We start from the raw sequence: 22,342 nt of genomic DNA, 5'->3' as shown, positions 1-22,342 counted from the left end.
TACTCGGGTAACCACGGAATCTTCGCATTTCACCATGAGATAGAGGGCTCTATTGTGCTCAGTACCCTCCACAGGCAACTCATCATCAGAAAAAATGACTCTGTTTACCTCAAATATCTTGTTAGCTATCTTTTCCAAGTGGTTTACTGAGATTTTGTCAGGGATGTGGGCTGCATTCAAGATCTTCATCAAAGCCCGACGGTGATCGTCTGAATGGATCAATAATGACAATAGTGAAATCTGAGCCGGTGTCTTCCTCAACTGCTCCACAATGGAATAGTCCTGCACTTTCATCTTTCTCAAGAATTCCTCTGCTTCTTTTTCGATCATAGCTTTCTTCACCAGCACTGGGTTGTCTTTGGAAATCTTAGCCTTTCTCAACTCTTCGGGGGTAAAACATCTTCCCGATCGAGTCAAACCATGGGTATCACAAACTTCTTCTTTAACCTCTTTCCCCTTGTAAGTCACTGTCACTCGTTCATAATTCCACGTGACCGCCTTGATGTTGACTATCGGTAATTGAGTTACCGGCTTGATAATGACTGGGTCTATGTGGGCATCCTCTACAATTACAACAGGCTTGTTCGCCATTCCTTTCACAACCACTTTGGCTACTTCTTGTTTTATTGCCACATCACTTGGGGTCCCCTTCTTGGCTACTGCAGATGGTTCACTATTTGCCCCGCTCAATCGAATCACTGATTTCTCACCTGTTGGCTTTTCAACCAGCTTGACTTCACTAGACCGAATCATCATGACAGTCTATGAAGGCTTCTTAGGTTCCCCTCCCCTATGAACTATCTCAATCATATTTGTCTCAGGATGGGCCGGCAATGGATTCTGGTTGATATTAGGTGCTTCTAGAGCTTGGACCTTAATCCGATTAGTATCAATGAGCTTTTGAATAGCTGTTTTCAATTGCCAGCACTTCTCTGTGTCGTGCCCTGGAGCAACAGAACAATATTTGCAACTCACAGAGTGATCAAGGTTCCTCCAGGGAGGATTTGGCAGTTTTGGCTCGATCGGACTCAGTATGCCCAATTGTCGCAACCTGTGGAACAAACTGGTATAGGATTCTCCCAATGGAGTGAAGGTTTTCTTCTTTTGCAACCTCTCATTCTTATATGCTTGGTTGGGCCGGAAACCTGATCCAGGAGGGTTTTGGTATGCTCTTAGGGGTGGATAGGCATTTTGTGGAGCTGGGTATGTATTTTGTGGGACTGGCGCATGCCATTGTGCGTTGGCTATATGTTTGGGCATGTTGGACAGAAAATTGGGGGTCTGGTGGTGGGTAGTAGTGTTGTGGTGGGCTATATGGGGTATGAGGGTAGGTTTGGTGGTGGGGTCGAGGCTGGTTATAATAATGTGATGGACTTCTAGGTCCGAACCAAGCTCCTAAATCAATCATTGCTGCATCCTCTTTCTTCTTCTTTCCAATTACTCTCCTAGTTCCCCTTTGGATGGCCTGGGTGGTTGCCTTAATAGCTGAATAACTCATGATTTTGTTTGTCTTGAGCCCTTCTTCTACCATACTGCCCATCTTTATCACTTCATTGAAGGACTTGTCTATAGCTGATACCAGATGACCATAATAAGTAGGTTCTAAGGCCTGCAGAAAATAATCCACCATTTCACTTTCTTTCATTGGAGGGTCAACCCTTGCTGCCTGTTCTCTCCACCTAAAACCATACTCCCTGAAATTCTCATTGTGCTTTTTCTCAAGTTTTGTCAAAAACAGACGATCCGGAACAATCTCGAGATTGTACTGGAAGTGACAAGCAAATGTATGGGCTAGATCATCCCATGTGTACCATCTTCCGTGATCCTGCCGAGTATACCATTCTAGCGCTGATCCACTCAAACTATGACTAAAATACGCCATTAGCAGCTCATCCTTCCCGCCAACTCCCCTCATTTTGCTACAAAAACCTCTCAAATATGCCACTGGATCACCGTGCCCATCATACAAATCAAACTTGGGCATCTTAAACCCTGCCGACAATTACACATCTGGAAACAGACATAGGTCTTTGTAGGCCACACTTACTTGACCTCTCAACCCTCGCATGTCTCTGAATGATTGTTTCAAGCTTTTAACTTTCTTGAACATCTCCTTATGTTCGGGATTTTTAGATGGTTTTTTGGTTTCCGCAGGGTGGTCAAAATGAGGAGTGTAGGAATAGGGTTCGAGAACCTTGAAAGTGGGCTCCGGGGGGTAATACTGGTTGTTGTGAGTCTGGAATAGAGGCTCACTAGAGGATCGGTGTAATGCTGCAGGTGGAGGTGCCACAAAAATAGGAGTGGCTGGTGGAGGAGGGTACGGGACCTTTTTGGGTGGTGAAGCTTGTGATGTTTGGGAAGTGGTGCCGTAGCATTGTTGGCAGAGGGAAATGCTGGAGACGAGTTCATAGTGGGAGGTTACTGGGTCTGAGCCAATGGCGGGATAAAAGCAGGGTTGGCGGGGTAAACTGGCGGTGGGTTCCCTTTTGCCCATGCTTGGTACATTTCAACCATCTGCTGCTTCAGCTTATACAACTCATCTTTCAGATTAACCTCCGATTCTTCCACCTCTTTCGACGGATCGACAATACTTGCATCATATTCCTGGTTGGCCATGTTTAGCTTATTTTTGGACCGGGTGTTGTAGGAGTGAGTTGCCAGAATGCCAATCAAACTAACCACCTTCCTGAACTGTAATTTCATCAATAACAAACTTGTTAGCGATTAGGGATTTAACAGATAAGCAACCACACATTTGAGAAGTGAATGCACCTAAGCAGTGAACCGTTTCTATCATGCATTTGATCGGCTGCTTGCGTCATCCCGACTTTTCCTTATTTCCGTTTGCAACTTCTCTTTTCTCCCTCTCCTTTTCTTTTTCATTCTTTTAGTTATGGTCGAATCCTATGGAGATTGCCTACGTATCATGACCCCGCATGAATCAGACCGAGCGTAGTTCTAGAGATAAGTGCATAATAACAAAACAAAGTATTTTGGGATTTTCAAAATTTTCCATAAAATGAAACAGTTTTGATTACAACCACTCATTCTACCAAATTATAAAATTAACAGACTCGAAACGGGAAACTAACGGACTCTGACTCAAAACAAGATCAACTGACTTTGATAGAAGGTAAAACCAACAGACTCGAAAACCAACTAACAGACTCCAATAAAAGAAAATACAGACTCGCAAACAGACTAACAGACTCTAATGAAAATCATGAATACATTAATGCCTCAAATGATCCTGAGGCCCGCAGGACATCATTCGGTCTCTCCACGAGCCTATGTGTAAGATCCCTTTGAAGCCTCTCCAAATCACTCATTATCTGCCAGACAAATTTCATCACTACCGCAAAGAAGGTGGTACGAGTCATATCCTCACATGCTTGGCATTTCATAACAATGTAGTCGGCAATAGTTCTGATCTACTCTTGGATTCTACCCTTTTCCTAAAGCAAACGCCCGACCTGTTGATTCCAGGCTTCTAACACCTGAGTATCATGGAGATGTTGATTTTGTAACTGTTGCATTTCTTCCTCCATCCGAGCCATCAAATCATAACAGTGTTCCCTATAAGATTTAAAGTCCTTGGCCTGCTTGGCTGCCTCATTCTTGAGAGTAACTATTTTTCTTTTCAGGCTAGTGATTGTCCCTTCATACTTTCTTTTTATTTGTTGCACAAACTGTGTCTGACCTTTTGCGTTTTCCTCCAATTGAGCCCGTAGTTTCGCTAGACTAGCCTCAGACTTTTCTAGGTCATCTTGATACTCAAGGGCTTTCTTTTTCAGACTGCTTATAAGCCTTTCATCCGCTCGGCTTCTTTCCGGGTTTCTAACAGCTATTTTCATCTTCCGGATTTGGGCTTTGAGGGCTTCATTTTCCTGGGTTAGCTTCTTATTCTTGCCTTTATCTGCGGTGGCTTGCAACCCATTCTCAAACTAAAGATCCATGACTTGCTTTTCCAGCCTGCCTATGGTGGCTCGGTACTCATTTTCTTTGGTCAACCAGTCCCATTGCACCTGTGCTCCATCAGTAAATTGTTGGACATGGGGTTTCTTTGCGGGCATTTCGGGCTCCTAATGAACTCGGGATCTTTTACCATACCACGCAGTGTAACGAGGCTCCACCTCGCCTCTAGATAGATCTCGTACTTGAGTTCTAGGCTCTAAGAATCTGCACTGATGCCAAATCTGACGCGCTCTTTCTTCTGGAAAAGCGGCTTTTGGTTCCAACCCAATAACCTGCCGACTCAAATCCTCATCGTGTGGGATGGTCTGGTATCAGCCTAACTGACGTAGAACTCGGTGTGGGGCATAAGGCTAGATACTCCACAGACCCATTAACAACAGAAAGCATGCCTTAGCCGACATATAGATTACCTCACTGACCGAGAGCCACCCGAATGCCCATTCGATCTTATTTGCAGTCAAAGATCTCAAATGAGCATGCCATGCTTCTGTACCATCCAGGAACTCATAACCCTCTATCTGCTTTTCTTATTTTTCAATGCACTCGAGGCCAGTCATACCACAATTAAAGTATCCAGGACGTTGGCAAAGGTGTTCCTCCATCCATAATTGTAATAGAATATTGCACCCTTCAAAGAACTTTCCCCCTTCTCGACAGAGGGTCAGAGATCGATAAATATCTGCCAAGATTAGCGGCACTATGGTCCCATTTGCCCTTTTCATCATAAAGTCGGCTATCCCCACGAGTCCCAACTCTATGGTCCCGTCTTTTTTGGGGCAAATTAAAGTACCCAGGAACGCCGTTATAAAAGCTAATCCTCTCCGAGCTTCCCACTTGTCTTGGTTTCCCGCGTGAGTACGACCGGTATCTGGCATCTCGAAGCCACAGGGATTCCCGTGACATCGGTATAAAAGTAGAAGGTACAGAATCCTTTGGCCAAATTTCCATCTCGGATGTCCCGACTGATGCTTAATAGGTCCAAAATTTGTGAGGGGTTACTATTCTCGGTGCTACCGGGTATTGATTTCTAAGATTCCGCTCGAGACCTGCGTAGCCTGCTATCTCTTCCAGGGTAGGAGTTAACTTGAAATCAACAAAGTGGAATACATTATGTGCTGGGTCCCAAAATGGTATCAATGCCTTGATTATGTCCTTTCTCGGCTTAACCTTCAAGAGCCCGACAAGACCACCCAATGCTTTTTTCACAACTTTTCTGCTATTGTCCCCCAAATCATACCACCACATATGTAGCTCCAAAGGGATCTCTTCACGGACTGAGAAAGGTTCATTTTGAATTGTGCTCATCCTGCACATTATCAAGGTGATTTTAATTAAAAGAAAACTATCTCATTTTGAATCAAGAAAAATGACCATTTTTTCAAAATTTTCACAAAAATATCCAGCTTTACCAATACGGCCTTTCAGCACTCCGAAAACGAAGATTTTAAGGCTGTGTCGGCTAACCAGCCAAAACCTTTAAAAATGACAAAAGGTGGTTGTTCTTGCAAAAATAGCCTTACGGCGCCCTTTTGAGGGACATTCAGCTATTTTTGACAAGAATGACATCACCTTACTTATTTGCAATAAACATAAAATTTTTGTTCTTTTTGGGTTATTTTTGCAAAAAAGGAAATTGGACCCGATGGGGTTTCCTACATATCTCACATCCGGTGATAATCAAACTGGCGTAGTTCGGGCAAATAAAATAAAACCAACTATTTTTCAAAACAAAACCCTTTCTTTTTTTCATTTTCTCAAAAATAATTCGGTAGAGTTTCAGTACCATTTGGACATTGGTTTTCCAAAACAGGTGATTTAACTCACTTAGCCCTCACATTGCTATTCTCTTTTTCCTAACTTTCTCCCATTATTCAAAAGCTGGTCAGCATGCAAATCCCAATCAAATAAATCCACAAGTAGCAAGTAAGATGCATCAGGATGGTCTTTTCATTTTTGGTACACCTGTCCTAGACAGACCCAACCCCTGTGTTGAGTCTCCAAAGTCAAATGCACGTGATGCAAGCAAACATTCCTACTAGGGATCCGACATTGTTATTCTATGTTTAAAAGCTTGAGTTTATTTGTTCTAGATCTGGCTTACCCGAGCGGACAGCTCGAGCCGAGGGGGGGGCAGCGTACTGGGAATACAAAAGCTTCACCGGCTTTGCAACTTGTCCGATCCTCGTTCTAAAATTTGGGATATGACTCTAATAGAAGAGAAGTCACACGAAGTGCACCCTCCTCCATGATTAGAAGACTCAGAGAGAAGAAGGGTTTCGTAACAGTTTATATACAGTTCACAGAATATCAAAGCGGTAAAAGCAACACTTAGCACATTAGGCCCAAACATGTAACCAAATCAGATAATTAATAAAGCAAACTATAACAGTTCATCTAAGCTCGAATTTTGGTCTGTGAAACCAGAGATTCTGGGTTCGATCCCCAGCAGAGTCGCCAGAGCTGTCACACCTCCTTTTTTACTACGCCCCGAGAAGGGTGATATAAGGGAGTTTTTTCCAACTTAAAGTGACAAAATCGAAACGGGATCATTTTATTAATATTCAGAGTCGCTACTTGGGATAATATTATGGTGTCCCAAGTCACCGGTTCAAATCCCGAATCGAGGAAAAGATTGACTCTGTATTATAGTCCGCAAACCAAAAATCCGGGTAAGGAATTCTGTTAACCTGGGAGAAGGTATTAGGCATTCCCGAATTCCGTAGTTCTAGCACGATCGCTCCACTGCTATATATGGCATAATTATCTGATTTTAAAACTCTTTTAAAACCTATGTGTATTTTTAACTTTAAAACCGCTTTGATTTATTTAAAGAAGATTTAACATCATGTAAAATATGTTTTTGGATCGCGCCACATGAAATGCACCCGCAATCCGAAACACATTTTATCCAACGTTATCAGGATTTGGATTTGGGCCACATGAAATGCACACCCAAGTTTGGGAAGGTAAATTTTTAAAATAGCGCGCCTAAAGCAACTACGTATTTTTTAGTTTGCGAGGGCCATGGAAGATTTGCTAAATAGCACGCCTCGAGTTCTAAGGATTTAAAATATCCAAGGACAAACTAAAATGAGGATCGCACATTTTAAGATTTTATTTGGCACGGCGCACCTCAATTCCAATTTTAAAAGGAAATTCAAAATAGGCTTTGGAGGGCCTTGAACTAACCGCGTTATCTGACAGGGCTCATCCACCTATTAATGAAATTTGATAATTTAGGCATCAAAAGAGTTTGAGTTTACTTCAAAACCACCGCATCAAATTCACTAAAAGAATTTGCTCTTTTTTTTAAAAAAAAAGGGAAAACCAGTTATTTGCACGAAACAACTATAGGCGCCTTCAGGCTCGGGCCCAAAGTGAGCCCTATTTCATAGTGTAAGAAAACGTCCAAAGCATGTGACAAATTGCTGAATCTGCAGTAATCTCTCGCAATTGGGCCAACGCTAGGCCTAGTCCTCAGAACCCAAACCTTTATTCGGTTAATTAAAGACGATTAGTAGTAAATATAGGAAAGCAAGAAATCAAACTAGTCAAGTTACTTCTGCACTTCAATTAATTAAATGTGAGTCAACCAACTAAGCTTTGAATATTAACATTCAAGTATCTTTAGGCCAAGCTCATCATGAAAGATTCAGCAACAAGTCCCATTTCGAATCCCTACCAGTACAAAACCTTAAAGGCCAATAGCTTATATTACACCAAGACAAATAATCTCATTCTCAATTGATAACCAAACCAATAAGTGTACGGGCTTGCTTTCCATTCCTAAACTGATTTTATAAATGAGTGTATGGAAACTCATAGGCCCTCTTTCACTATCAGTAAGTAGATGCAGAGAACCAATTACATTTCACTTGAGTCTTTAAATGGTATATCAAAGACTTTAACTTCATGAATTTATTTCAACAACACATCAGTAGCAAGAAATTCTATAATAACATATGCAATTTAAGAATTACACGTAGAACACTTCTTGAACAGAAACAAATCAAGACATCACTTCACCGTTTGGCACAAATCTAAACATTTTAGCATGAAGGTAGTTATACATTTCTCATCACCTATATAGGCCACTTAAGGAAGAAGGAAGAGAAATAAACAAGACTGAATAACTCGCATTAACCTAGGGAAAACATGAACTTCAAGTAGAGAAAAATCTTATTACATTTTTTCAAAGGACCCTCTATCTTCTATACATAACAAATCATTTTCAAAGCTTTGATGGCCACTCAACAGTCAAGGAGAATACCTGGGAAATGAAAGGAAGTAAGAAATATGAGATCAATAGCCAAGCAGCAGCAAGGAGAATAATGAAATAGTGCCCAGAACCGATTAAATAGTGACCAAACAGCAAAATTTGGAACAAAGCTTTCAGAACCCCCAATTTCAAACCATTTCTCAACTCAAGTGCAGAATGTGAAGCTTTTAGAGATTTAACTTATGAAAAAGATCAGACAGACCCCATCAATACAGAATTTGACCAATTTTTACCAAGGAAAAAATGCTGGAAATCGGCACAGTTTCAGAACTTCAGTTGTTTTTGGTGCTTCTGGATTTTCTCTTTTTTTTAAGTCTGCCTTGAATGGCAAGGAAATGTGCCTTTATAGGCAAGAGAGTAGGGCAGTAACAGACCTCAGTCTTTGCATTTTTCCCCTTTTCCAATTTTTGTTTTAGCTCCCATACCCTTAGTTAATTATCAGTGTTTCAACAACAGCCCCCAATCCCACTTCCTGGAAGATTCTCAATCTGTTACACTAAAGATTCCCCGAGCCAATTTCCTAAACTACCCCCATAACCCCTGAAATTACCCTTGAAACTTAAATGGTCATGGGTCTGCAAACCCAAACACGACCTTACTTGGGCTTTTGATTTTCAGAACCAATTAAAGACAATCAGGGATCCCCAAATTAAGAACTGACCCAAAATTCCCAAGATAAGAAACACAGGACCTTTAATCATGCAATCAAAACATAAGAAAGTGGATGAACTAATTAACTTAGACATACAACAGGAAATTATTTAAGTTAAGGGTCTAATTGTATTAGCTAGGTGACTAAATAGATGATGAAACAGTAATTGTGCTATTAAGACAAAATAACTAAACAAAACAGGGTTGAAGAAATGAACTAAAGAAATCAGATAGTCAAGCTTTCACAAAGAAGAAGAAAAGAAGAGGAAAACAGAACAAAAGATGGAACCAACTTGAACTCAGAAGGTCTAAACGAATTTCGACCAGACCAAAGAAAAAGAGAGGAGGAGGAAAGTGAAACAGTAAAAGGAAGAAAAATACAAGAGGGGAGGAGGAACTTACCGAATCAAGGCTCAAAACCTAATTGAGACACTGATTTAAACGAAAAGTGATGTTACCCAGTTGTTCTTCATAGACAACAAGTGAACAACATCACTTTCGTGTTTAATCAACCTTTAATCTTCAGAAAAACAGGGGCAAGTAGCCATGCAAGCCACGGAATCAAGGATTAAATCAATTTGACTTCTTGGGGCTTCAAACTCTATCCTTAGATTCAAGATTCTACGGAATCGGGAGGGATTCGAGGGATATAGGTTAGGGATTTGGAGAGAAGGGGTTATGAGGGTTTCAGAGTGTTAGTTTGGGGCAGTTTGGGGTGGCTCTCCCACGGAGGACGGTGGGAAAGGGTGGCGGCTATTAGGGTTTATGTTCGGTCTCTGGTTGTGAGATGAATTGAGAGAGACTGGGGGGGGGAGAGGGGGGGTCTGAGAGGGTAGGGTCCGTTCGAACAGTTATATACGGGTTTAATGAAGCTTTTCTGGCTGTTGGATGATGGAGGACGAAGCGCCAGGATCAATTTGACACAACTGAACTCAAAACGACGTAGTATCGCCCCCATACTACATCGTTTCAAAGGTCTTTAATGACTAATAACTTGGACCGGGTATGGAGTAATTGAGCCTGGAGCTGAACAGATCTTGGGTACTGGGTGGCATATTAACCCAAAATCAAGATAGCCTTTTCTATTTCAATTTCCTTTCTTTTTCAATTTTCAATTGTTTTCTTTTCTTCTCAAATTAATTTAAATCCTAAATTAACTCTTAAACTAAATTAGTTTACCAAATTAAGCTAATTACTCAACACAATATTTTCAATAATTAATTAAATCCTAAATTAGAAGAAAACTATAAAATTCAAAAATTAAATGTTAAAAATGCAAAATGATTTATTTTTGTGATTTTTCTCTATTTTTGTCCAACAAATTAATTTACTAATTAATCCCAAATGTAAAATTAAGTCCTAAATGCAAATGCAATGTATTTTGTATTTTCATGAATCAAGCAAAATTAAACATGCACAAACAAATGCTAACAATTAACAAAATGCTACAAAATTTTTTAAATAATGGGAAAATTTATTTTTCTTGAATTTGTGGAAGTAATTCATATAGGGCCAAAATCACGTGCTCACAATAAGCAGGATCTCTATCTATTTAAGTGCAAGTATAGGATAAAATCCCCTTCCCCAATTTCACTAATAGCCCAAAATGGTATTACAAGAATTATTACAGACCCAGAATGAATAGAATAAATTACAAAGTAGAATAACTATAGGGAGCCTATAGCAGGCCCAAAAGTAAACCTGGCCTGGCCAGGCCTTCATTCTCACAGTTCACAACAACGTCAAAAATTTCATGTTCATGGACATAAGGTAGCCAGTGCCTAGATTCCCCTAGTGGTCTTAAAAATAGAGTTGAGCATATAGAACCAAGACCTCAGTGTGTTAGAGTTCCCAAGGGCTTCAAGAACCCAGGGCACTGCTCATACTAGGGAGGTTGACAAAGATAATTCAGAGGAGGAACTAGGGACCAAGTCCTAGTGTGTCAGAGTTCACAAGGGCCTCAATTGGACCCCGAGAAGTGCTCACACTACGGAGGTCAAATGACAGAACCTAAGTAGCCAGCCGACTAAGAATGGGATTCAAAGAACTTTGGTGACATGTGAAAGAAAGGACCAAAATTAAGAAACAAGAACTAAAGGTTTTTAACAAACACAACCAAATTGAGCAAACTAGGCAGACAATTGATTAAATCATAGAACTAAAAGAACAAGCTTAATGCAAACTGAGAAAATAGGTTCAACACTTAGCATAAAAGCAGTCACATGTAGAAAAAGTTAAGGAAAGAACATATTTGCAGGATTGATAAGGATTATTACACACAGATGCACATTACTAGACAGGTTGAAACATGCACTTCAACAAATTTGGCCTAATGCCACACCAATTATAAACAACACTTGAAAAATGTTGCTAAAAGTATCTTTGGCACCACTTTTTAAGGGGTGGCCTTTGTCTAACCTTTTTGGCTATGGGTTTTAGGCAACACTTAAAAAGTGTTGCTTTCAATTGTATAGACTACAATTTTCAAGCGATGCCAAATCATAAAATATTTAACAACACTTATTCACATGTAATGCAATACTTTTCGGCGTGCTTATTTATATTAGTAAAAGCAACTCTCTCTAAGCGTGCTCTAAAGTCCCCTAAAAATTTTCGCTCAAATTTTCCCCTAAAATTTGGTCAAATAATTACGCCCTAAAAATTTTGCTAAAATATATTTTTCCAAGTTTTACCCACTCCATAGGAGAATCCCATCCTTCATCTTCTCTAAAATTTGGATTTTCTTGTAACTATGAAGAAAATTTTCTAGAATCACTAACGGAGGCGCTACATTTCTTTTAATCGCAGATTTTTGCGGCCATCAAAATTCAATCGGGGATTTTGATTTTTTGACTTAGGGTTGCTGCTGATCTCCATATTTCAAAAGCTTGTGCAAGATTTCTCTAAAATTTTTGGTAGTTTAATAACTTTGCGATTTGGCTTCTTTGAAATTTCTAAAATTCCTTTTTTGTGTAATGGATTCTCCGAAATTTCTGTAAAATTTCTTTGCTTGTTTAGTTGAGATCTTTGCTATTTGTTTAGTTAATGGATTGTGTGGAATCCTTTGATAATCTTATTTTTGGAATATATATATTTGTGACGACCCAGCCAGTCGTCTCATGAGTTACCACCCCGTTTCCCCCATTTCTACTTATTTATACTTTGTTTATCCGTGTTATATGGTATCGGGTTGGTCGGATCGAATTCGGTAAGGATTTGATAAGGTTTGAGATACTTAGTCTCTTTTAAGGAAGGTTAAGTTGGAAAAGTCAACCAGATGTTGACATTTGTGTTAGAGGGCTCGAATGTGAGTTCTGACAATTCGGTTAGCTTCGGGAGGTGATTTGGGACTTAGAAGCGTGATCAAAATGAGTTTTGGAGGTTCGGAGTAGATTTAGGCTTGAATTGGCGAAATCGGATTTTTGGCGATTTCCAGTTGATAGGTGATATTTTGATATAGGGGTCGGAATGGAGTTACGAGAGTTGCAGTAGTTCCGTTGTGTCATATGGGATGTGTGTGCAAAATTTTAGGTCATTCGGACGTCGTTTGGTTGGGTTTTTGATCAAAAGCGAAATTCGGAAGATTTTAGAAAAGTTTGGCTTAAATCCGATGTGTTTTGGGTGATTTCATGTTATTTGAGGTGTTTTGATGATTGGAATAAGTTTGAATAAGGTATTAGGATGTGTGTTTGCCTTTGGTTGAGGTCCCAGGGCCTCGGGTAAGTTTCGGGTGGTCAATTGGATCATTTTGAAGTTAAGAAAGTTGCAGAAATTGCAGGTTCAACAGTTGCAGGTATTTTCGCTTCACGTTCGTGAAGAGTCAACTTAGGGAGGTGGAAATTTAGCCTTTGCATTCGAAAGGAAGGTTACGCGTTCGCGAAGGGCTAGGAGATTGTGCATCGCGTTCACGGGCGTGTAGTCACGTTCGCATAGAAGGAATTGAGAGGCCGAGCTTCAGTGGAATTAACCCATCGCGTTCGCGAAGGATGGAACGCGTTCGCGAAGGTTCATTTGGGTAAAGCATCGCGTTCGCGAGGGTTTTGTCGGGTTCACGTAAGAGGATTTTGGTCAAAGTTATTTTTGTGCTTCACGAACGCGAGGCTTTGACCGCGTTCGCGAAGAAGGATTTTCAGGCCTTGGCAGAAGTTTAAAAGGTCGTCTTGTCTGTGAATGTAAGGTTTATTTCCTCCATAGTTGGTCGTTTTTGGAGATTTTTGAAGGATATTGAAGAGGGATTCAAGGGGAAACATTTGGAGGTAAGAATTTGGACTTAAAACTCGATTCTATTGTGAAATCTACCTAATAAATCATGGAATCTAAGCCTAAAATTGAGGAATTAGGGCTTGAGATTAATAGACTTTAAATGAGGATTTGAGGGGTCATTTGGACTCTGATTTAAGTGTTCTTGATATGTATAGACTCGTGGAAGGATAAGAATTCCGGTGATGTGATTGTTATCGAGTTTTGACACGTGGGCCAAGGGGTCGGGATTTGGTAATTTCAGGATTCTTGGTATTATTTGATTGTTTTCGCTTGGGCTTCATTCCTTTAGCATATTTTGACGCCGTGATTCTGATTTTGGATAGATTCAACGCGAGTGGAGGCTGATTCAAGGGGCAAAGGCATCACGGAGTAGTATTTTCACTGGTTTGAGGTAACTAACCATTGTAAATCTAGAACTGAGGGTACAAACCCCGGTATTTGACTTGTTTTGATAAATGTGATGACGCACATGCTAGGTGATGAGCGTGTGGGTGTGCACTGGTAGGGATTTTGACTTGGTCGGTCCCGTAGCGACTATTAAGCCGCGTATTGATTAGGAAATATTACATTATTCCGTATTTTGGATATTTATACTGTAATATGGGTTGTATGCCATGTTTTAGGGCCTTGTGCTGATCTGTAGAAACCCTTAGGGGCATTTTGACTATTTTTCCTCACTATAATTGCTAAAAACATATCTTCAGTTATGTTTTACCTGTTTAAATGTTCAAAACTGGTTTTATCTTTTCACTTCTAATTGTGAGAACTATTTGGATTGAGTTCCCTAATTTCTATTGGTGTACGCGAGAGGCTGTGAGCTTAATGACTGAGAGAGGTTGAGAACCTAATAGTGAGGATATTATATGTATATATTATGGATCGAGCTGCACGCCGCAGCGATACATATATGGATCGGGTTGCACGCTGCAACGATATATATACTAGATCAGGCTGTACAACGTAGTGATATGTATATTGGATCGGGCTGCACGCTGCAGCGATATTATGCTTGGGCTGTATGAGCCCCTCCGGAGTCTATACACCCCAGTGAGCATAGTCGTCTATAAATTATAGATTGGGTTGCACGCCGCAGCGGTTACTATGATTATTACTATTATGAGATATTAATGAGCCTGAGTGTTGAGAGTGAGTACTGAGTGAAAAGAGCCGAGTCACGAGTGAATGATAGGCTGCCTGAGAGGCCATATTATGAGTGATACCTTGCCCGAGGGGCCCAGTTCTGATATTTTTACTGATTTCACTCTTATTTTAAATTATCCTCTGTTGGGAAAATTGCTATGTACATGATTTCAAGTGTTTAATCTGAAATTGATGATTTTATGATGAAACTGGTTTTAAACTGCGAAGTTGACTTGCTATTCTGTTGTTTATCAGTTATATGATTTTTATCTGCTCGTCACTGCTTTCAGACCTTATTCACTTTAGTTACTTACTAAGTTGGCATACTTATGTTACTCCCTGCACCTTGTGTGCAGATCTAGGTGCCCGAGTAGCAGAGTGAGGGTCCTCAGCTGATCCAGAGGTTGCCGGAGATTTCGAGGTAGCTGTACGGCGTCCGCAACCTTGTTATCTCCTTCTTATCTTGTTCTTTTTTTCCTTTCTTCCGCATTTTTGCTAGACTTTTGTTCTATAATACAGTCCGTCTTGTAGTAGAGGCTCTAGACTCGTGACACCAGTTATTTGGGACTGTGTTATCTTATGTTTTATTGATTTCCGCAAATTTTTAGTTGTTTTAAACACTCCTTATGAAAATTGGTATTTAAACCCGTGTTAGAAAAATTACTTTATAAAAGAAAAAGGGTTGTGATAAATGTTTGGGTTGGCTTGCCTAGTAATGTGATAGGCGCCATCACGACCGGGTAATTGGGGTCGTGACAAGTTGGTATCAGAGCCTAGGTTACATAGGTCTCGCGAGTCATGAGCCAGTTTAGTAGAGTCTCGCGGATCGGTACGGAGACATCTGTATTTATTCTCGAGAGGCTGCAGAACCTTTAGGAAAATTCTTCATATTCTTGAAATTCTTATCGTGCGAACTTGTTGATCCGAATACTAAACTTCTGTTATTCCATTCTCTCATAGATGGTGAAGACACGTGCCACTAGGGAGGTTGGACGACCACCAGTTCCACCAGTTGGGGCCACCAGAGGCCGACGACGCGGTCGAGGCTGAGGTTAGGGAAGAGCAGCTAGGGCAACACCTGCATATCCACGAGATGCCCCAATTTAGGATCAGGTCCCAGTTGTGGACACTACAATAGCACCAGCTCAGGCACCAGCTGTGCCCATTGTGATTCCAGGCCTTTAGGAGGCTTTATCCTGGATCTTATTAGTGTGTACCGGTTTGGCTCAGGCGGTTTCAGTTACTTCGGCCACAGCTACTTCTCAGTCTGGGGGAGGCCCCAAACTCCCGTTGCTCGCACACCTGAGCTGGTTGTGCAGGGACTCCAGACACCGGGGGCACCTCCAACCCAGCCAGTTGCACCGGCTCAGGAGTTTGTGGTACCAGTTATGCCGGACGAGGAGCAACATCGACTAGAGAGGTTTGGTAGGCTCAAGCCTTTGACTTTTAGCGGTGTAGAGGGCGAGGATGCCCAGGGGTTCTTAGATAAGTGCTAGAGGATGCTTCGTACAGCGGGGATTATAGAGACCAGTGGTGTAGCTTTTACCACCTTTCAATTTTCTAGGGCCGTCTTCACTTAGTAGGAGGCATATGAGAGGCGTAATCCTGTTGGTGCAGCGCCCCTTACCTGGCAGCAGTTCTCTGTTCTCTTTCTGGAGAAGTATATGCCACAGTCTCACCGAGAGAAGCTATGCAGGTAGTTTGAGTAGTTGTGTTAGGGGAGATGACTGTGACGTAGTATGAGATGCGGTTCTCCGAGTTAGCCCATCATGCGGTTTGGTTGGTTCCCATAGATCGAGAGAGGATTATAAGATTTGTTGATGGTCTCACATATCAACTTCGGATTCTCATGACTAAGGAGAGGGTGACCGATGCTACTTTCGAGGAGGTTGTTGACATTGCCCGTAAGATTAAGTTGGTTCGCCGCAAGGAGCGAGAGGAGAGGGAGGCCAAGAGGCCTCGGGGATCTAGTAGCTTTAGTGGTGCTCCTTCGATGGGTCAGTTCCAGTAGGGCAGAGGTCGTCCCTTCAGACAGGCTCATTCAGCTCGCCCATGGTATCATGGGGCATCATTGGGTCATGGTTCTTACAGTTCTCATCAGAGCCACTCATCACTCAGTGCCCTTCCAGCGTAGAGTTTGTCCCGTGCTCCATCAGTGCAGGGTTCTTTCATGCCAGGTCCTTTTGATGCTCACTCCGGTGCTAGAGGTTCCCTTCAGTCCCCATCTCCAGCACCGGGGAGTTGTTTTGAGTTTGGAGAGGTTGCGTATATGAGGAGGCAGTGTCCTTGTCTTCGTGATGGTCAGTCTCAGTAGAGGGATCAACCCTCGACTTCTGCTCCAGTTACTTTACCACCCGCCCAGCCAGCTAGGGGTAGAGGTCAGTCGGCCAGGGGTCGCCCTAGAGGGGAGGTCAACCAAGTGGTGGTAAGGCTCGTTTCTATGCTCTTCTGGGTAGATCAGATGTTGCTGCTTTAGATACCGTGATTTCAGGTATTGTTTCAGTCTACCGCAGAGATATTTCTGTATTATTTTATCCCGGTTCCACCTTTCCTTATGTGTCATCATACTTTGCCTGTTATCTGGATACGCCCCGTGAGTCTCTTGTTTCGCCTGTTCATGTATCTAATCCAGTGGGCGATACTGTTATTGTAGACCATGTGTACCGGTCGTGTGTGGTGACTATTGGGGGTCTGGAGACCCGAGTGGATCTGTTATTACTGTGTATGGTGGATTACGATATCATTTTGGGCATGGATTGGCTATCTCTATGTCATGCTATTCTGGGCTATCCTTCCAAGACGGTCACATTGGCTATACTGGGTGTGCCATGTATTGAATGGCGATGTTTGACTGACTATGTTCCCAGTAGAGTGATCTCATTCTTGAAGGCTCATCGTATGGTTGGGAAGGGATGTCTTTCTTATCTAGCCTTCGTGAGGGATGTCGGTGTTGAGACTCCCAGTGTTGATTCTGTTCCAGTTTTGAGGGATTTTCCCGATTTGTTTCCTGCATACCTGCCGAGCATGCCACAGGACAGGGACATTGATGTTTGTATTGACCTGGTGCCGGGCACTCAACCCATTTCTATTCCACCATATTGTATGTCGCAAGTAGGTCGTGTTGTACAGGTACGGTGAAAGTTGAGCGGGGCATACCTCATAAAAATGAGTTTTAAGTACGGTGAAAGTTGAGCGGGGCATACCTCATAAAAACGGCAGAATTCTACCACTAGGAGAGGGAGAAGAAGCGTGTATCTGATCAGGAAGGGGTAGGTGTAAAATACACATTACCCAGGACGGTCAAAATGAACGATGTTGGTTCCTTCCACCAATCGCATGTTGACGTAGTCGGGAATCCCCCACCTGGCTTTCAACTATGCAATGTTTGCTTTTCTTAGAACAGAAGGGATAGGCTTCGGCTCCGCCCTGGTGGGACTGTTGAAGTCGGACAATTCTCTCCTTTGGAGAGGCAAAATCTCGACTATCGACCGGACCTTCTCGTCTTCCACCGCATACACCCCTCCGATGGCCTGAGCAGCATTTTTCGGTGCCGGAACTATGGTAGGAAGATCGGCGTGAGAGGAATTGTCAGCCATTTTGTACAGATGAGATGGCAGAAAGACAACGAAAAGAAGGGATGGAGGTTTTCGGTTAATTATAGGCAAACAAAGGCTTTGAATGTCAGAGAGAATATATCTGCAGAATTCTCTCAAGAAAAAAGTAAAAGAAGTGTGCCAATCAAATGACAAACTCCCTCTATTTATAAGAGTCATATATCCCCCATGCACGAAACCCAAGAGTAGCCAAGCGAATCTGATAGGGCATGAAACATTTCAATTCCCCAGGAACATATGTCATAATGGCGGTAACCATGAAATGGCGCTTTTATGACAAATGATGTTTCGGTTCCGAAACCGCCGCAATGGTCTATGAGTATCGAAGAACTCCACCACCCTACCTAAAAATAATGTAACTAAGGAATAGGAAATCAGGAGTCAGATTTTGTTCGACTTCATAGCAATCATGATCCGTCTGCCAATCCCGACAGATTACGACCCCGACAGACGGAGGGACTAACTGTATTGGTCAAAATCTGACCGTCACGATCGAACTGATCAACATACCACCTAAGGGACTGAGAAGTGAAAGATAACATAGCCCTCTCTACACCCTTTTCCCGACATCCGTCGAGCTGGAAGGAGCAGCGCTTAAAGGGACGACCAAGACACATTGGAGGCAGGCGAACGTCAGAACAAGGAAAGGGCAAGGATGCCTCGACTATATATAGCAAGGGAAAGCTTTCAATAAGGGGGGGGGGCTGCTCCTCCTATCTCTCTCTAAAGCTCAAAAGCTCTCTTCTTGTATTCTCGATAGAGAAGAAGTGATCTCTAGAAAAATATATAAAGTTGCCTCCTCATCGAGTGATAGGAGATACAATATTAAATCTCAATAAGATTATTTATATTTCTTTCATCCTACATGCGATCCATACTACTAGCTCTTTGATCTAGAATTAATTATATCTGACTAAGATTTACCCTTTCATCTTCTTTGATTGATTTGTTCATAAAGGTTTCGATATCTTTTGAGTCAAACAAGTTCTAGCTTATCATTTCATAGTTTGATGCCTTAAATATATTTATTTGATGATTTATGACTTGCGTGCGTGGCCCATTTTGATCTCGAGAAAGTTTAAATGTAATTTTTCAAAGAAAACTTGAATTTGGAACTTGAAAATGGTTGAAGTTGGCTACGATCAACATTGTTGGTAAACGACCCCAGATCAACGTTTTGATAAGTCCGATAGGTTCGTATGATAATTTGGAGTTGTACGCATGTTTAGTTAGGGTCCTTGATGATTCGTGGATGTTTTAGCGCTTATTGTGAAAAGTTAAAAATTTGAAGTTATGGACATGAAAATATTTGTGTTTTAATGCTTGATTTTATATGTTATTTCGATGTTTTGAGCTTGCGAGCGAGTTCATCTGATGTTATTATACTTTTTGTGGATGTTTGGAGAGGGCCCCGGAGGGTTCGAGTGTGTTTTAGATTGGTTTCAGATCATTTTTAGCCTTGTTGATGTAAAGGATCTACTAATGTTTCACAGTGCTTCGCGATCGCAATGCATATCTCACGATTGCGTAATAAGATTTAGGATGTGGTAGGGTTTTCTTCGCAAATCACATGGCAAATACTGCGATCACGTAGTGTGCTGGATCACGTAGAAGGATTTCGGGGTCAGGGGACATTTGTTCTTAATGAACGCGAATGTAGGATTGCAAACACAAAGGCTTCCAAGCCTTACGGGGAAAGTGGGGTTTTCCCATTCGCTAACGTGTGGGTTGTGCCGCGAAGGCTTGGCTGGGAGTTTCTTCACGCAAACGCGATCTGTGATTCATGAACGCGGTGGTCACTGACTACTAGTCTTCGCGAACATGGGGGTACCCTTGCGAATGCGAAGAAGAACGTTCTCTCAGGTATAAATAATGCCGAACATCGAGATTTAGCTACTTTTCACAATTTTTGAGATCTAAACCACAGATTTGGATGAATTTTGAGAGAATTTTCATCCCAACTTTTGAGATTAATAATTTTTACCTAGTTTTGATTTATTTTAATAAAGTTTTATAGATTTTTATCCCTAAATCTAGTACTTTTAACTGTAGAAATTGAAGTTTTGGAAAAAAAAATTATGAGGCTTAATTTGAGAAATTGGACCTCGATTTGAGGTCCAATGTTGATGCAAATCACATATTGGGACTCGTAGGAGAATGGCTAAACGAGAATTGTCATAACCCTAATTTTCCTTTGTAAAATGTCGTTACAATACCTAGTCTCTAAGACTAGGTAAGCCAAACAAACATGCATAATAACTGAGTTAATGATTAAATCTCAAACTCAGCAACTATATAACACAACTTTGCAACTCAACATATACAACTCCTGAGACCCGGCGAAATACGATTCACAAGATCTAAATAAAAATGCTGGATAATCCTATACATCAGTGTCTTTATATGGAAAGATAATGAATAAAGAGATCTGGAGGGATGGGGACTCTGAGGCATGCGGACGCCGGTAGGCATACCTTGAAGTCTCTGCAGTAGAGTCCTTGTTAATGCCTGGGCTAACTAGAAGTACCTGGATCTGCACAAAAAGATGTGTAGAAGAGTAGCATGATTACACCACAATGGTACCCAGTAAATGCCAAGCCTAACCTCGGTAGAGTAGTGACGAGGTAAGGTCAGGGCCCTGCCTGGGGTCCACACCTGCGTAGGCGCACCTGTGACTCTACACCTGCATTCAATCCCTTTGTCGGTGAGATGACACCAGTAGGCCTGGGACTTCAGCAATGAAGCTAAGTCCAAAATTGGCCCGAATTCGATCCGAACCACACCAAGGGCCCCTGGGACCCCATCCGAATATACCAATTTTGGAAGAAGGTACAGAGGTTTATATAAGGACTTACCTATGGTAATAGATGACCAGAGTGGCCGATATTGAGACATCTTTCACTAGGACGATTGTCGAATTCACGGTAAGTTGTGAGAGGCGATATATGACACGAGGCGTTGTCATTTTGGTGGTTTTAGTGGTTCCTTTTCTGGAGGCAGGGGTTTGTTTGGTAGAGGTCATGCTATTTGACCAGTGCAATTAGTGCTCCTGGTTTCTCATGGGACTTCATCTGGACATGGTGCTTATGTTTCTTGCCCAGGGCAGTCATCATACAGTGCATCTCTAACTCAGGGTCCTATTAGTGCACCCCCGATACAGTTGTTTATATGGTGGTCCTTCGGGTCGTCATGCACATCTTTAGATTCAACAACCACGCCAGTCAAAGGGTTGTTTTGAGTGCGAAGATGTAGGTCACATCAGGTGGTTTTGTCCTAAGTTGCAGAGTAGTATGCCACAATAGGGTACTCATTTCATGCTTCAGGCACTGGTTTCTATACCACCCGCCCTGCTAGCTAGAGGTAGGGGTCAGCTAACTAGGAGTGGAGGCCAGCAATGAGAGGTCATCCTAGAGGTGGAGGAGATGTTCGTGGGTCTCATCCCCGTTGTTATGCATTTCCTGGGAGACCAAATGCAGAGTCATCTAATGCAGTCATCATAGGTATTATCTTAGTCTGTCATAGAGATGCTTCAGTGTTGTTTGCTTCGGGTTTAAATTATTCATACGTGTCTTCATATTTTGCATCGAACTTGAGTACGCCTCGTGATTCTCTTGATATTGTTGTTTCTGTGTCTATACCAGTTACGGATTCTATAGTAGTTGATCGGGTGTACTGATGATTGATAATTTTACCATTTGTTCTAGTCTCTTTTCTTTAGTTTATATGTCTTTTAATTATAAAATGAGGTGATTTATAGTGTATATTTCTAGATTTTCAGGTACAATGTGTCTTGAAAAGAGTTGAGACCAAATGGAGTGGAATTGAGAAAAAATGATTGAACAATTGCAAAACTGCTCCTAGTGATCTCTTACCTGGACTTTGAATCCTTTTATGCAATTATGAACTCCACAGAACTTTATCAATCGTGGGAATTTTCGCTTCAGCGGACTCGCATCTACGAGTACAACACCGCATCTGTGGAAGAGACAAGCTTCACTAGGACCACATCTGTGTTGGGCCATCCGCTTCCGTGGAGGCGCTTCTACGTAATAAGTCTGCTCCTGTGGAAGGGCTTATGTGCTTCATGGACCGCTTCCATGGAGATTGGCACAACTACTCAATTTTGCATCTGAGTACATAATTCTGCATCTGCGGAGCATCATTTGCATTGATACATCCGCAGGAGCGGCCAACGGCCTCCAGCTCTGGACAGATTTGGCATTTCACATTTTCATTATCCCAAACCCTTTAATACACAAGCTAGCTTATTGGACACATATATTTGGCTTATTTTTCAGTCTTTGGACTAGAGAAGACAAGTTTAGAAGCTTGGGTTTTTGCACACACACTTGGGTCTTGAAGATTTGATATTTTTGGTTGAGAATTTCTTATCTATTTATGTTCACTACTTCATTTCCTT

The sequence above is a fragment of the Nicotiana tabacum genome, chromosome 22, assembly GCF_000715075.1.
Source record: "Nicotiana tabacum cultivar K326 chromosome 22, ASM71507v2, whole genome shotgun sequence".
Classification (NCBI taxonomy): Eukaryota; Viridiplantae; Streptophyta; class Magnoliopsida; order Solanales; family Solanaceae; genus Nicotiana; species Nicotiana tabacum.
This window is presented reverse-complemented; position numbering follows the sequence as displayed.